This window comes from Podarcis gaigeae, assembly GCF_964106915.1.
Source record: "Podarcis gaigeae genome assembly, chromosome: 15".
In the NCBI taxonomy this organism is placed as follows: Eukaryota; Metazoa; Chordata; class Lepidosauria; order Squamata; family Lacertidae; genus Podarcis; species Podarcis gaigeae.
Window position 1 is genome coordinate 35,646,108 of NC_139692.1, and position 18,111 is coordinate 35,664,218.

Below are 18,111 nucleotides of genomic sequence, written 5' to 3' on the forward strand. Positions count from 1 at the left end.
TGTGACGTTTCTAGTGCTGCAGATGTTGCAAACTTGAGTTCATTTTAACGGGGTGTGTGTGATGGGGGTGAAGACAGGAACAAAATTCTAACAGCAAAATCCTAGGCATGTTTAACATTTCATAAGTGCATAAGAATTCTGGTGCACCAGGACTCATTTAGTTTAGAACTTGAGCCCAACAGGACTCTTCCCACCTGTGATTCCCTGCAAACTGCTATAACACATCCAATAGCAGAGTGTGAGCATAGGTATCCTGTCTAGTAGCTGCTGATGACATTATGTTCCATGAATTTGTGTAACCGATTGTTCAATGGGACATGCTCCCAGGTATGTGGGTAAGGCTAGCAGCCCAGAATGAGTTCCCCAGAGCTGTCTGTCACTGGGTCATCACGAGTATAATGTAAATATCAGCAGGGAACCACAGGGAAGTCCTTTGCCATGTGAATTAGGTACAGACCACTTCTGAATAGGTGAGCATTCCATGACATCACAGCACCTCAACCAATGGCCATTAAGGCTTGTTTCAACCAGGTTTCAGGCAGACCTGACCTTTTGGGCTCCTGTGAACCCATGGTGATTCATTGTATCATATTGGTCTTGTTAATCCCTTCTAAAACAAACAGGGATGGCTTGCAAATTTATTCCTGAGGGTTTATTCCCCATTTAGAATAAACCTACCCCCAAATGAACTCTTAGCACCATGCAGCATGTCAGAGAGAATGAAATGTTAAGGAGTATGTGAATATTTCCTTTGCTTCCCAGCAGGTGGGCTTTCACAGATACACAAGCATGAGAAAAGCTGTATTTTGAGCTAAAGGGTGATAATTTATTAAAGCTGATCTTGATAAGACAAAGTACCATTTTTTTAAAAAAAATAAAACTTTTAAAAGATGCACTGCAGTCTCTTCTGCTTGAAAAAAGCTACATGCATAATGCCGCCAATGGGGTTTTAATGGGCAAGGATCTGTTTGGATTTTTGTTGCCTTAAGTTGACTTGACAAGAACATGGCACTAGATGCCAGAACAAAAAGGGCCCACGGTGAGGCAGATCCTAATAGTACTTTTGTTGTTGTTTAGTAGTTGTGTTTCTTCCAGGCACAGATGTGTTTTGTGGGAGTAATTCCCCAGAAACTGTTATGCTTTTGCAATAACCCACCCAGCAGTCACCCACCCCATCAGTATGTCCACAGATAAAAATAGGTACAGGCTTATAACTCCCTAATTCTCATTCCAAAAGTCACTGGCCACTCCTTACACCCCACATGATTCTTTTTGTAATATATAATATATAAATAGAATTAATATTGGTTTCCAAAGGATCAAGCAGCACATCACAGATAAATTTTGTATAGTTGCAAATTAATATTTGCAACTATAAGCCATTTCATAACTGTACTATTAAAATTGCATTATCCTTCTGTCCAATCTATCACACACCTTCCAGGCCACAGTAGGTGCATCAGGTCCACCATTCTGTTCCCAAAGTGGCCAGACATGCTTTCCTCCTGCATTTTCCAGCAACTGGTATTCAGAAACAGTACAGGCTGCAATGTTTTAGGTGCATCTGATATGTGTGTCACTGTGCTAAGCCAGAAGTGACCTGAAAAGTCACCAAAGGGGGTAAGGGGTGGGATGGGATGTTTGCAGGCTTTTCCAATGGTGTTTCAATTATACGCAACTGCGCTTAAACATGCAGTGCTTGGAATGTAACCTGGGGAGGTTAATCTGTGCTGCCTCTGACTCTGAAGGCAGAACAGAGCAATAGCAGCTAATAGCCTTCGATAGCATTATTCTCCATGAATGTGTCCAATCCTCTCTTTTACAGCTGCCCAGGTTGGTGGCCACCACCGCTTGCTGTGGGAGTGAGTTCCACAGTTTACTTAAAAACCTCTTTTCTTGCATTCTGATATTGGTCCTCATAGCTGTAGTTTACTTTAAAGGATAGATCCCAGAAAATACAGATTATATCCCTAGTAAATTAAGACAGCAGGAGCACCTGTGCACTCATTTACACAGCACATACTTAAACGCTGAAATTTGCTCCCACAAAATGTTATGGAGGCCAACAGTTTGAGTGGCTCTAAAAGAGGATTAGAGCTCATGGCGCCTACCTTTTGCACCATGCTTTTGTAGGATGAGGTCCACCCTTTAAAGTATCACATCCAAGCTCTTTTGTTTTGCCTTGATGCTCTCCCCAGGAAAACCTGTTCTTTAACACTGAATTGGAACAAAAAGCTATTTGGTTTTTTCTGTGGATTGCCGTTTGTTCTGATTCAGCAGTAAAGAGTGGATTTTCACAACGGGGGGGGGGGGATGCTGCTGGGACATGGAGCTTTGTGTGCCAAGGCCCTGCAGCCTGCAGTTCCCTGATGGATAATAAACACATGGCCACAAGTTTTTTTGGTTTATGGGTTCAAATAGGCCACAGCTTTATTGATTACAGATGTGAGCAGTTTGGCTTGGGCATTAGGGTGAAGCCAGGCTATATTACACTCCTGCCCATCTTCAGGGAGTTCATCTAAGGGTAAACCACCAGTTGGAGGAGCCCTATGACTTACATCAATTAGGGACACCCCGAGGGGTCCCCATTGGACTAGTGGCATGGTCCTAGCCCATGTCCAGGCATCAGACAAAATCCACACCCCTGGATCCCTTTAACAAGATACCCTTAATGTGCAGCGGCAGGTGGAGGCTACAACCTCCCCTCCATCCAAACAAAGGCTTTCCCAATGCCTAAAGCACAATCAACGCTTCAAAACGTGGAGTGAAAGGAAGTCAGGATGTGCCCTTAAGACAAAATCATGTTGACTTAAGGCTATCAAGGGCTATTAACCCTAAACATCATCATCATCATCTACAACAACAACATTTTATTTATACCCCACCCATCTGGCTGGCCACTCTGGGCGGCTTCCAACAGAAGATTAAAAGCATGTACATTAAAACATCAGACATTAAAAACTTCCCTAAACAGGGCTGCCTTCAGATGTCTTCTAAACGTCAGATAGTTGCTTATTTCTTTGACATCTGATGGGAGGGCATTCCACAGCGTGGGCACCACCACTGAGAAAGTCCTCTCCCTGGTTCCCTGTAACTTCGCTTCTCGCAGTGAGGGAACCGCTAGAAGGCCCTTGGCGCTGGGTTATGTTCTGCCTTCAGTGTGCAGATACGCTTCTGAAAGCCAGTCGCAGGAGGGCAGAGTGCTGGTGTGGCCAGGTCATTCTTAGCGCCTTACAGACATGGAGAGAGAAAAAACTCTGCAGGTGTCTGTATTTTTGTTTTGACTGCAGGACTGTTCTTCAGGTAGTGACACGCCCGTACTTTTGGATAGCATTCTCTCCGTCGCCTGTGCTTCTTGCCCCGAAGGTTTGTGCTGTTTGCCAAGCTTTCTCAAAAGGGTACAGCTGGCCTCGCAGAGCACGTAGTACACCTAAATGCCATGCACTGGGTTTCCAATGCACATTTCATTGCTCTGAGCTTGCTGAAGGTATGCAAGTCGGAGCTGGGGTGGGGTAATGAGCAAATAGCTGCCAAATTGTGGCAGACAATTGCTGAATAGCCTCAGGAAAGCCTCTCATTGCACAATAGATAGTGTTTGATGTGGGAGCGTGAAAGAATTTACAAACTGGAAGACAATGATCTGTGGAATAGGAAAACGGGTTTTTTTCCTATCTCGTGCAGAAGGCCATTAGAGGTCAGAGACAAATTGGAACAGTTGCAGCAGCTGTGTAATGCAAGTGTAATGAGCATTGCTGTATCTGATAGTATCCGATATTCTGTTTAGGATGTGTTTCTGTTCTCACTTACTTTGGGAGTGAGCCCTCTTGAATTCAAGGAGCTTGACTTCCAAATTACTTGTACAAAACAGTAGGGTGGCCATCACAGTAGGGGGTGGTGGTCAAGAGAGGACATCTAGTTGCCTAAAATTTCTAGAAGCTAATTTCTATGTGTTGATTCAAAGTTAAGAATAATCACACTTTAACTTTAACTGTGGCCACATCCACACTGTACTTTTTAAGCACTATTAGCTCCCGTTGCTCGGTCCCTCTCCTGCCAACCTAGCAGTTCGACAGCATGCCAGTGCAAGTAGATAAATAGGTACCGCTCCGGCGGGAAGGTAAACGGCGTTTCTGTGCACTGCTCTGGTTCGCCAGAAGCGGCTTAGTCATGCTGGCCACGTGACCTGGAAGCTGTATGCCGGCTCCCTTGGCCAATAAAGCGAGATGAGCACCGCAACCCCAGAGTCAGTCACGATTGGACCTAATGGTCAGGAGTCCCTTTACCTTTTTTTATACTGCTTGGATAGTCACAGCTTCCACCTAATAATCATGGGAATTCTATGGTGCTTTGAGTTATTAGGAGACCCCTATTCCCCCTCTCAAAGCTACAATTCCCAGAGTGGTTTTCTTTTTTCAGAGAACTCTGGGATTTGGAGCTCTGTGAGGGGACTAGAGCTGTGGGTGTCGAATACAGGATTGAATGGAAAACGATGCCTTCCTACATAGGTCTGACTTGATGGGAGACAGCCTCTTCTGCCTCCATGGTCCCTGAATACAGTAAACTTGTGATTCTTGTGCACACTGAATTCCGGGGCAGAAAATGAGCTAGCATTATCACCCAATGTGATACTAGCATAGCAAGTAGTTCTTGCAATAATCTCTCTGTTTCCACAATTTGCTTAAGCTGCCCTTAAAAGTTTCTGCTACCTATCACGGCATGCATAATTCTGTACTTGGACAAATAAGTTGTGGCGTTTTGCTGTGCAAAATAAGCAGAGGCGCAATATGCTTCCATTTCTCCACAAAATCTTCTGAGATGTGCTGTGAAATAATATGATGGCGATACACGGTGTGTAACGATCCCCGCTCCCTGTTTAAATTCCATTTTCCTTTGTCTTTTATATTGCCTTCTTTTTGTGTTGAGATGCAAGCAGCCTTGCAGAGCTTCAAATAAATAATTTTAAAAGTTTGAAAAGGGAAAAGTGGCTCTCCAGGGTTTGAAAAGGTTTATTTTATCCAGTTTTACCTGGAGATATCAGGGATCGAACCTGGGAGCTTCTGCATGCAAAGGAGATGCTTTATTATTGAGCTGTGGGCTTCTCCCAAAAGCCATATCTTCAGCCTTCCTGATTTCAGCAGGACATCCTGGAATCACAGAATCCACCCTGGGTTTTTTGGTCCAGCACTCTGGCATGAGACAGCTGGCTTATGCCAGATCTCTGGACCGAATGATGCTCGTTGTTTTGTTTCACACTCTTATATATATTGGCTGGTTCGCATGAGAGCTCAAGACCAAAAAAATGAACATTCCAATTTTGAACAGTGGGGTGTTGGAGGGTATGCAAATGATATGCAACCTAGTAAACAGGGAAACTTGATGGCTACCCAAAGATGGAGAATGAGCAGTGCCAGATTTACGTATAAACTAAACAAGCTTTAGCTTAAGGCCCTACTCTCTTGGTCCCCCCAAAAAATTAAAGGAATAAAACCCTGGATGTACATTTCCAAAATAGAAGATAAAAAACAAATAAAATTAAACCTACATAAAGCAACAGGGTTTTGTGTTGTGTAGGCTCCTATGATGTAAGTAATGGGCCCCGCCTGCTAGTCTGCTCCCTAAAATATCACTGGTTTGCTCATTTCTATATACAGAGTCCCTACATTCTGCATGGACTGGTTGCATGGCAACATGTGCAAATGGCTTTAGATACCTGTTAGGCCCATAAATTACCATATAGCATATATTCAACACAAAAAACCAGGAACAATTTGTTGTTGACAAAGGACAGTTGGACATCTAAAGGGCCCCATTACCTTCAGGAGCTAAGGGCCTCATCAAACCTAAATCCAGCCCTGGGAATGAGAACCCTCTAGAGTCTAGCAGGAGACTCTGAAGGGTTCACCAGAACCCTCTGATAAAAGGCAGGTACAGAGTTTCTGTGGGCACATGGGACCCATGGAAGAGGGGGAGCCCCACACTCACAGTGGAGTGAGAAGCGGAACAGGTTGCAAGAAGTAGTTTTGTGGGAGGGTTTTGTTTTTGTGTAGCACCACATTCAAAATCCCATCCTAAACCATTAAAAATCTGCAGAACTCTCCTCTGGAAACACTGAATTTTCTCCCCAGATTCAGCCCTGGCAGCATGGTACCAACTTGCCCATCATACATAAATCTCTTGTGTTTAGGCTTCTTGCTGCAACCAGATTGTCTGTGGCTTCCCACTGTAAGTCCAAATCAACTCTTTCCCAAGAGGAGTGGCTGGTGAAAGTATGGGACGTTGCACTGTCAGAACATCTGACATATTAATATTAATATTACTAGTATATTATGTTATATTATAATTTATTAAATTTGTATACCTCCCTTCATCCGTACAAATGGAGAGTCCTTAAGGCTTCATTAAAAATAGATCATTTTTACTCAGCATGGTGTAAGTTTTTCTCCTTTGCTAACTCAATTGAACAACCCACTAAACCTCTTGTTCCACAGATAAATATGTGGAGAGGGTTTACTGCGAACTGAATTTACTCTCCCTCCTCTCTCTCTTCTTTTCTTTTCATATGTGATAGCTGAATGCAGTATTGTATTCTTAGTTGTTTCCTAGGTTTTCCTCTCCATTGTACCTCTGTTTTATTTTTTCTATTTCTATATGCATTTTTATCTGTTACACCTATCACTTCTACTTTATTTATATGTGTTCATGTTAATAATATTTATTTTAAAAAATCTTCTGGCTAGCCATACACTTCTAAGCATCTATTCACACTGTCAAATATATGTGTGTGTGTGTGTGTGTGTGTGTGTGTGTGTGTATATATATATATATATATATATATATATATATATATATATAACAAATGTATAAAAAGAAAGAAAATGACAACCAATATCTCTCAGGATTAATCCTGGTCCTTATAATGAGCATGTATGGAATGTGATTGCAGAATACAGTTAAAGAATTGGGGTCACTTAAATACCAGTTAAAGTCAACCAGAAATAAACACCAAAGGTATAAGATTGTGGGTATCTAAATGAGCTCATAAACATGTTTTTTTTTAAAAAAAAATAATACAATAAATCATGGCATTACAGCAGTAATTGTAGGAAAAGAAATACACACATACACAACACACTCACAGTAACATCACTGCATATTAAAACTTGGTTTTCTAGCATCAACTCCTGAGTTACATTACAAATAAATGTTACATCTCTTAGGCTGATGTATGATGTACTCTTTGTGGAATGGTGATGGCTGGAATGGAGTAATGAATGCAGAGAAGCACAGCCTGTTCCCCATGTATAATGGATGAGGCACAGTTTTTGCGACCATACTAGGAAAATCTTTTTTGTCGCTTCGAAATTAGATCCCCTGGGTTTTGTCTAGGGAGCTGTGGAGATTGGTTATGGCCTTTATCAAGCTTAGGGAGACCTTGGCTTCTTACCATGCAGGAAATAGATGCTGGGAATTCCATATATTACTTCTGTCGTACCTGAGACCATACCCTCCAACATTTCTCCAATGAAAATAAGGAAGTCCTAAGGAAAAGCAGGTCATTCTGGGATGAAATCAGAAACTGGAATGGCTTCTGTAAATCCGGGGCTGTCCCTGGAAAACAGGGGCATTGAGGGGGTCTGCCTGAGACATCTCTCTCTCTCTCTGAAACAGACTTACTCTTGTGCTAGTCATGGACACCGGAGCTCAGTCTGAACATACTTTAGGGCCTGGAATTTGCTAAGTTGTGATAGAGGAGAGAAGACTGTTGTGAATAGTGAAGACATTTTGGGTGGTATTCAACTAAGTCCTACTGGCAGTAAAGGTAAAGGACCCCTGGATGGTTAAGTCCAATTGAATTCAACCATGGGGTGCGGCACTCATCTCTGCTTTCAGGCTGAGAGAGCCAGCGTTTGTCCACAGACAGCTTTCCGGGTCATGTGGCCAGCATGATTAAACCACTTCCGGTGCATGGAACACCGTGACAAGTGCCAGAGCTCATGGAAACACCACTTACCTTCCTGCCGCAGCAGTACCTATTTATCTACTCACACTGGTATGCTTTCAAACTGCTAGGCTGGCAGGAGCTGGGACAGAGCAACAGGAGCTCACCCCGTTGTATGGATTAAAACTGCTGATGATTGGAAAGCCCAAGAGGCTCAGTGGTTTAGACCACAGCGCCACCCACGTCCCTTTCTGCCAGCAGTAGGCACACTGAAAATAACATGTCCATTAACGTCAATGGGTCTTGAATACCACCCACTTACTACAGGCTCAGTTCAAAGTGGCAGCCATGTTTGATCTCCTCACATATATCCCACTAGGAAGAAACACAGAAAGCTGCCTTATACTCTACCAGGGAAAGTAAGCATGCTGTGGGGTTGCCCTTGGTAAAGAGAGATGTTTGTATTGCTTCTAATTCACAATAGGGGGTTGCCATATTAGTTTGACTTGAAAGAAGCGAGGCAAAGAAGCAGGAGGATTGCAGCCTGAGGAAAGGGAGTGAGGAAGACTCAGGAAGACTTGGTGCCCATGGACACCTGGAAACTTGGAGACAACCCTAATTGGAACACCTGCTGTAGGGCCTTAATCCTGTTAGATAATTATTTTATTTTATTTTATTTTACCAAAAACACAACTGAATTTGAGTGTTGGGCAGCCAAAAGAAATAACAAACTTGGATGTAAGTTGCAGTAAGTATCCTGTGGGAGACCGCAAACACGTTAAGGATTGCCGCATTTCTAGTTTTGTGGAGGCCTTGGCTTTAAAACCATATGGAAGATAATTGTGTGGCTTGGCTGAACTGGATTGCATTGACTCAAAATATATTTCATGTTGCTAGGTTGTCAGTTTTGGTTTCTTTCAGTTTCTTGTTTTTCCAAGCTTAAGTTCAGTTGTCATCTGTTTGTGATTTTTTTTAAAGTCCTCATGAAGGTTCATAAGCATTTCAATGCCAATTTCTCCAAATATACACATTTGTATGCAATTTTGCTTAGCATACATGGCTTTTTAAAAAAGCAGTTTTCCCTAAAATAATGCAAGTTTGTAAGTTCATTTCACTATCATGTGCATTTTTATGGACAGTTTACCTCAGTAGATGCTTCTTTGTACATTTTGTGTTGCTGAAGAAGTGCATTGCGAAATTCAGAGAAGTGCAAATTTTGAAGAAGGATGATGATTTGCTTTCACGAGTCAATTTTTTCACAAGCACAGGGTGGCTGTGTTTCAGTTCTCAATGTTTCTAAAAGTGCAGATTGTGTAGGCGCACCTTTAAATGCAAACTGAATAGAATTTCTCCTCCTTCCTTAGTAGTCCAGCACAGTGGCGTAGCGTGGGGGGTGCAGGGGGGGCCCGGCCGCACCGGCCGCAACATCTGGGGGTTAGGGGGCGCAAATCCACGGGTTAGGGGGCACAAATTACTTGCCTTGCCCCAGGTGCTGACAACCCACACTGCGCCACTGGTCCAGCAGGGATAATGATCCAGAATGATGGAAATTGCAGTTCAACTACATCTGAAGTGTGGGCTTCAGCCCCACCTCAGCTGTCGCCCCTCAGACAACTGCTTTTTGCAAGAACAACAACAACAACATATTTATACCCTGCCCATCTGGCTGGGTTTCCCCAGCCACTCTGGGTGGCTTCCAACAAAACATTAAAATGCAATAATTCATCAGATATTAAAAGCTTCCCTAAACAGGGCTGCCTTCAGATGTCTTCTAGAAATCGGATAGTTGTTAATTTCTTTGGCAGTGAGGGAACCACCAGAAGGAGCTAGACCTCAGTGTCCGGACTAAATGATGGGGCTGGAGACACTCCTTCAGGTATACAGGACCAAGGCCTGAGCATGTGAGCCACCCCCTGGACCCTCAATGTTTTGCTCAGTTCCCTTTTGTGAAATAAGACTCTGGCAGTGTACCTTGGAGGGTTGTTGTCAGGGAACTGACATCAGAGCGAGAGGAGGAGGCAGGGCTCCAGAGCGATGCCAGAGAGGGGACCAGCAGGGGGGAAGGAATTCAGCGCAACACCAGTAGAGAAGGGAGGGAGATGGAGGAATTGGAGACTGGTCTCGAAGACCCTGCATCAGAGACTAGTGGAGAGAGCGCTGGCACACCCCTGCCTTCCTCTTACTTGCGCAGACAAGTTCCGCGCAGGGAAAATAGGAGGAGACTTGGAGTCAAACAGCTCTTATGCTGGAAAAGGTTCAAGAAACACCCACTGACAGATTCTGCAAGCGACTGACCGGCCATGGAGTGTGGGCTGTCAGCCAAGGCATGGTGAACCAGGCAATCGGACACAACTAGCAGGCAACTTATGCACAAGTAACCCCTTACAACCATTACAGTTGTTGAGGGAGCGAAACGTTGTTCATGTGTGGTATTCGGAGATGTTGTCGCTGATGTGTTGTGGTTGCTAAAAAGAATGATGACCCAACAGTCATCTCTTGCTCTTTGAGTAATTCAGCAAAATCTACTTGTGGTCCCCACTTTCCATCTCTCTCTGCTTACCCTGTGCAATTCATTTCACCACTTATATTCCACAGTAATCTTTTGAAATCTGTTTGCATGAAAGAAACATGTTATGTTGTAGCTGGGCTTAAAGAGAGAGAGTGATTCGGTGTTATGTGGGTGTGTATGTGGAGAGCGGGGAAATGAGAGGAATAGGGTCCCAAATTTTAAATTTCCCATTTAAAGACACAGACACACACACACACACACACCCCAACACCCCCTACTCCAAATCCTTCATCTGGTTTGTAATTCAACACAGAATTGTGAGATTCTGAAGATAAAAGGGCAACCTTCAAAAGATGGAGCAACTTCCCCTTTAACAGCCTTTCAAAGCACCACACTGTGTGCACACATGCTGCTCCCACTTGCAGCTTGAGTCGTCGCAGGGCCTGCAGTCTGCTGGAAAGTTGCCAGGGCTGACTGCAAAATCCACCACTTCAAACAGATTGGATGCTGCCTTGAGTTTGAGGTGCAGCAAAGTTAAATGACTAAATTCTGACCTGCATCACGGTGGAAAACAAAAATATCTGTGACCAGAAATGCAAATGGCAGCATACTCCTGATGCTTTCGCAAAGATTTTCCATTTGCTTTTTTCCCCCCTTTCCCTGAAAAGAATTTAAAGATCTATCCACTAATGCCTTTGTTCTCCTCAGGCTTTGTCATTCTGTATTAAGAATAGGGATAGAAAAACCATCATTGGGAATCAACAGAGGGTTCCATTGTCCCCACTTCAGAACAGCATTAAGCTCTGAGATGTCTTTGGGGGCAGCAGTCTTGCACAGCACCCCAAAACGAGTGTTTTGAGGTGCTGTGCCCCCCCAAAAAATCACTTTTGGGGGCGGATCTCACGTGGGTCATGTGACTCACACAGGAGTGCAGCCCCAAAAGACAGTGTCCTGCTGTTGGGCCTCTTTGTATTGGAAGGTATGAAATTGCTGCTGGTGGAAAGTTAAGTGGTCAGGTTGCTAACCTGGGGCAAGATGATCTAAGCATGTGAAACCAATCATGTCACAATTGCATTGACTTCCGATAAATTTCCAGGTTCAAGTCAAAGTGCCAGTTTTGGCCTATGAAGCCTAATACAGCCCAGGACCCCAATACCTCAAGGAGGCCGTCTGTCTCCACATGAACCTACTTAGGCCCTGCACTTCCTGTCAATGACTGTGCTGCCTCCAAGAGGATGGCAACACGAGAAGAGGCCTTTTCAAAGGTTTCTCTTTGTAAACCACTTAGAGACTATGGATGTTAAGCCATATATAAATTGTTTGAATAAATAATACTTGGTTTCAGAGTGGGTCGCTTTTGTAAAAAAAAGTGTCAAATAGATGTGAATAATTAAAACAATAATAACCTCCCCCAAGCCGTTCCCGTTTCTCCCACACTGGATGTTGTACCTGGCCTCAGGTGTGGGTACAGGTGGAAACATGGACTGCAGTACTTCAAGGAATACCCCTGGACCTTGTGATCATCACCTGAGGCCCTTCTTTGTGTGCCTCCTCCAGAGGGCAGCCAACATGAGAGCAAGCCTTTTCTGTGGTGGCTCCCCATTTGTGGAATGGCCAGGGAGGCTCGCCTGGTGTCTTCATCACATATTTTTAGGCACCAGGTGAAAACGTTTATTTAGGGCTAGGCCTTCTAATGTGTTTGTGAGAGGGGAATTATTGGCTTGCTTTTGCGTTATTGTGTATTTAGTGTCCCCATTTTATATTTTTATGTTGTGAACCACCCTGTGTTCTTCAGAGGAAGGGTCGTATACCAATTTAATAAATACAGTGGTGTCTCAGGTTACATACACTTCAGGTTACAGATGCTTCTGGTTACAGACTCTGCTAACCCAAAAATAGTACCTCAGGTTAAGAACTTTGCTTCAGGATGAGAACAGAAATCGTGCTCCGGCGGTGCGGCGGCAGTGGGAGGCACCATTAGCTAAAGTGGTGCTTCAGGTTAAGAACAATTTCAGGTTAAGAACAGACATCCGGAACAAATTAAGTACTTAACCCGAGTATAATAAAACAACAACAACAATAATAATAATAATGCTGCCAAAGAACAGCAGGGATCCCCTAGGCAATGTCAAGGGATGCTTGCTGTCAGTGCCAATCAGCTGATGGTTGGTGACAGCAGGCCTGCGGTGATGGGCTGTGCTACACAGCTCCCCACTGGGAACTTTGTAGCTCAGCTGATCCCAGCAGGCTTCGTCTGTGTGCCAAAGATCTAACGTTTTTCCAGCACCATTCTCCTGCTACATTGGCCCCTTTCCACTTGTCATATCCAAACTGTTCACAGCCAGCCGAGATTTATATCTGAAAGGGGACCTGCATATATTCTCCCTCCTAAACTATCTGTTCCTTGAATTTCTCAATGTTCAGTTACTTAAGGAGCGGGAACATATTCCGCCTGTCATCTGCTATATATTTTCCAGCCCTTGAATCATTTCTCCCCATGTATATTAAAATATTCAGTTATTGATCTCTGCTTGCCGTTCCAAAATCTCGTAACACACGGAACCTTTCTCAGGCTTCATTATCTGTAGGGAAATCAGCAATAAATCACTCTTGAGGGAATGTAGAGGGCTTACAAGGTGGCATAAATGTTTTTGGCACAGGCAGAGCTCATGTCAGCCCCTGGCATCCGTGGGCACCTGTCAAGGCCTCCTGACTCTGGCCGGTCCCACTGCTGGAGTCTGTCCAGCCACTCTTATTTTTGTCATTATTTTTTACAGCCTGGCATTCAAAGTAATGTCAAGCAACTAGAACTAGACAATCCTTTAAATAATAATGTCACTGACTTGGGCAATGTACGAAATGTCGTGTGAGTAGACCCATCCACCTGGCTACTTCCTGGAGAACTTCCATTGCAGCTTAGTAGACCAAGCAGTGCCTAGTGTTATTCATCATCATCATCATCATCAAACCTTTTATTGGCATCACATACAAACATCCAAAACAAATCAATACAGAATTACCACTTCCCCAGTGGCACAAAACTTTTGCTAAAAGAAAGGAGGCAGAGCAGTCTAGCGTCACATCTTTAGGTCTCCAGAGAGATCAGACGTCTGCAGTGTATTTTGACAACAACAACAAAAACAAATAGAGATATTTAGCCACTAACTTGATGAGCTCCTGATCATTCCCCAGTAATAGAAAATGTATGACCTTCAACTCTAGTTTCCATTTGCGGATACAGAGTTGATCTAGAAATTGCTGATGGAGATCAGCATATAGTTTACAATTAAGAACCATATGTGTAAGGGTGGTCTTCACATGGGCAAGTTCTTTCTCCTTCCACCCTGCCTGAGAACCTTCCCCAAAGGAGGTTTGATGGATTTGAATTAAACCTGGCCAGCGAAAATGCCCCGTTTTCTTGAGGGTTAAGCAGAAATTCAAGGTAATTGTGGTTAGTTTCTTATGCCCAAGGCCTAGTGTTATTGGAAGAGTCCCACCAAGGGCTGCTTTAAGTCAGTGGAACAACAGCAACAACAACTTGTATCCCACCCATCAGACTGGGTTACCCCAGCCAATCTGGTTTCCAACAGAGTATAAAAGAACACACAATACATCGGACACTATAAAACTTCCCTGTACAGAACTGCCTTCAGATTTCTATGAAAGGTGGCCAAAAAGGTCTACTGGACATAGGCATTTTCTCTAAGTGGTCAAGGCAGTTTTGGCTCCCTACATACATGTTTTTAGGAGGGCAGGCCCCTTCAATATTCAGAGGATGTTGCACTCGGGCCTCTCCAATCTTCTGGAGAAGCTGGTGCCTCTGCTACTGGAGAATTGTCTCACCTGGATTAGTGACAACCAACATTTTTAGATGACCCTTGGGATCCCTTCCAATTCTGCAATTCTATAATTCTGTGACAGTCCCAATGTCCCACTCTTTCCTGATCCACAGACACCCACATCCTACCATTTAAATTTATGGAGACTGGTTTCTGGAGATATTTCTGTCAATCTCCTGTTCTCTGGTCAATCAGCTCTCTGTACCATTTTGCCAATTTCCAAACTGGAGGGGCTTCCATTTCTGGACTCCTCTTGTACTAATAAATACACCAATATCATTTTAAAGCAGGTCTGAAAAGCTTGCAGGCCTGAAGAGTGAATTTCAGCCGTAAGATTAGGCTTCTAATACCCGTGCTTTATATATATATATATATATATATATATATATATATATATATATATATATATATATAAATATAAATGTAAAGGCTTGTTAAACTCCTGCAGAATTAAGGGTGGGAGATACACTTAATCTAACAGCTCTTTTATGGGATCTTCTCTGGTGTTTTTAATTTGCTTCTCCGATACCCAAGCTGTTAGTGAGAGTAGGAAGAAAAGTCCATTTGAAACAGATAATTAAGCCAGGTTATTGGTGCACAGCAAGGAGAATTTATGCCCCCGGTCTGTATTTGCACATTGGGAGACAGTATTAACCAAGGCTGTTCTCCAGAGCCAGCTTCAGCACTTCTGATTGGCCTCCTTATTCAATTCAGATCTTGGGGAAGGGACGCTCGCCACGGACCCAATATCCAGAGCAATATGTGGAGCACCAAACCTTCAGTCTTCCCATTGACTTGCACTGGGGAACCAAATGGACCCTAACTCTGTGGCTTGTTTCACACATGTGCACAGAACCTGCTGATATAGTAGCCCCCAAAGAAGGGATTAACCTTGCCAAATTTCAGACGTGTAGATGCAGGAGGTTCTGGGCTAGCTGCAATGAAAGCTTGTTTTCCCCCCAAAAAGTATGTTTGCTAAAGTAAACCATACTAGTCTACTACAGTCTTTCTCAACCTGTGGGTCCCCAGATGTTGTTGAACTACAACTCCCATCACCCCTAGTTAGCAAAGCCAGAGCTCAAGGATGATGGGAGTTGTAGTCCAACAACATCTGGGGACCCACAGGTTGAGAACTACTCGTCTACTATATAATAGCCTACTAGGTGGAAATGAAGAAATTACAGCAGCCTGGTCAATTACACAAAGGTCCTAAGAAAGATGATATTCATACCTCTGAACTGGAACCTGCTTTGTGGATGAAATGAAATAAATTGAATGTGAGTGGGGGAGAATGGTCTCCCCAACATCGCTTGCCTTCACCGTGCTGGTTCTGCACCCCTGATTCCTCTGCCATAAAGATTGTTGGCATTGATAGTGGTGTTGTGACAGAGGGGGATGTTGTGTTTGTGACCTGCTGGCAGGCTTCCTGGAAAACATGTGGCTGGTGACTAGCAACGCTGGGCTAGGGAGGTCTTTTGTCTGATCCTGTTGGGTCTCTTCTGGTTTTGACCATGAGTGCCTACAATGGGGGAGGATCTTCAGACCTCATTGTGCTTTTCCTGGATCACATGATGACTATACTAGATGGTCTGAGCAAGAGAACAGTTCTGATTTTTAATATTGGGGATTCCTCACCTCCACACACACACACCCCAAAATACAGTGGTACCTCAGGTTACATACGCTTCAGGTTACAGACTCCGCTAATAATGCCTCAGGTTAAGAACTTTGCTTCAGGATGAGAACAGAAATCGTGCTCCAGCGGTGCAGTGGCAGCAGGAAGCCCCATTAGCTAAAGTGGTGCTTCAGGTTAAGAACAGTTTCAGGTTAAGAACGGGCCTCCAGAACGAATTAAGTACTTAACCCGAGGTACCACTGATGCTATGAAGAGGGCATGTGTTTCTGTGCATATTAACATTGAGAGAATGTTAAGCACCTGCCAGAGTTCACCACCTGCCAAGGGAGTCCTCTCTGCTGTCAAACAGCTCTTCGTCTATCATAATGTTTTTCCTGACGTTTAGTCAGAATCACCTTTCTTTCAACTTGAACCCACTGGTTCATGTTCTTCCTTCCGGAGGAGGAGAAAACAAGTTTGCTCTATCTTCCATGTGATATTCCTTTAGATATTTGAAGATGGCTCTCATCGGGTGCACCAACTTGTAGGAGCAGAGGTTTTTTCGGTTCCCTCAATATCTGCTGGCAGGGGGCCAGGCCCCTTCAATGTGGATGAGGGGCAAGAGGAGACTGAGCGCAAAGCCAAGCGTGGTGCAATTCAGTGACCGGCTCCTCCTGAGCATGAAAGAGGAAGCTGCGCTGCACTGGTCTCCACTATGCCTGGCCTCCTCCTGATGATGTCACGTGTGCATTGTGCATATGACATCACACAAACATGTGATGTCACATGTGTGCAATGCGCACGATGTATCCCGGGCCCCCTCAATCTTAGGTGCAAGGCAGCACTAAAAGAAGTATGGGTGAGCCCTTATTTAGATACTGCCTATATATGTAAATGGTAATGGATTAATTAATAATAAAGAAGCAAGTTTGTTCGGCTTGCACTTGTTGTTGCTGATGCTGTTAATTGCATTAATATCCCACATTTTTCTCCAAGGAGTTCAAGGTGGCTTTCATGGTTTTCCCCTTCCTCATTTAATCCCCATAATAACCCTGAGAGGTAGCTTAGACTGAGAGGCAATGACTGGCTCACGGTCAACCAGAGAGCTTCATGGCTGAGTGGGAATTTGAACCCTGGTATTCCAGGTCCTATGGGATGCAGGTGGCGCTGTGGGTTAAACCACAGAGCCTAGGGCTTGCCAATCAGAAGGTCGGCAGTTCGAATCTCCGCAATGGGGTGAGCTCCCGTTGCTCGGTCCCTGCTCCTGCCAACCTAGCAGTTCGAAAGCATGCAGTGCAAGTAGATAAATAGGTACCGCTCTGGCAGGAAGGTAAACAGCATTTCCGTGTGCTGCTCTGGTTCGCCAGAAGCGGCTTAGTCATGCTGGCCACATGACCCAGAAGCTGTACGCCGGCTCCCTCAGCCAGTAAAGCGAGATGAGCGCCACAACCCAAGTCATTCGCAACTGGACCCTAACAGTCAGGGGTCCCCTTTACCTTTATTCCAGGTCCTAGCTTTTTTATTATTCTTTTATTATTATTATTCCAGGTCCTAGTTATACACTCTAACCACTATACCACACCTAACAACTCCCTTTTAGCCATACATCTTGCTCCCAAACAGAAAGGCCAGCTTACTTCTGCTTTCTGTTCTCCCACAGCCAAGCCCCTTCCAAAGTCTTTGTTAACTTGTTCTCTTCTGGAAGCCAGTCTCCTTCCCCTTTGTCTTAATTCTTGCTCGTAATCACGAATAATGGAGCTGTTAAGAGTCTGGCACCTCTAATGTTATTATCACTTTGAAAATTAATTGTTTCAGCTTATGGTAGTTATCGTGCTACAACTTAAGTCGGTGAAATTGGATTCTTAAATAGCAAGCCACGAAGCACTGCAGTGTGTCTTGAAATCAAGCTTGAGTTGGCCATCCATCTCTGTGAGATTCCAGTCATTTCCACGGTCTTATTAGTGAATATCTGCAGCGTAAAATAAATCTTGCTGTCTCTTAGAACAAGGAAAAAATACAAACTAGGAGTGGGGCTGGAGGAGTCAGCTCAGCCTCTCCAATACAATTGTCCGTGTTGGTGTTTCAGTTTTCTTGGGTGAAAATGAAGGAAAATGCATTTGATTATAACAGATGCTAAATTAAATTCATACAATCACAGTATTATAGAGTTGGGAGGGACTTCAGGGCTCATCTAGTCCCAACGCCCTAC

At 44.0% G+C, this 18,111-nt stretch overlaps 1 protein-coding gene across 1 annotated transcript in view; it reads left to right on the forward strand.

The window, feature by feature from the left end:
* The window catches only part of GALNT17 (polypeptide N-acetylgalactosaminyltransferase 17), a 112,291-nt gene that overhangs the window by 72,027 nt on the left and 22,153 nt on the right, over positions 1–18,111 (forward strand). The gene's annotated exons all lie outside the window — the stretch shown is intronic.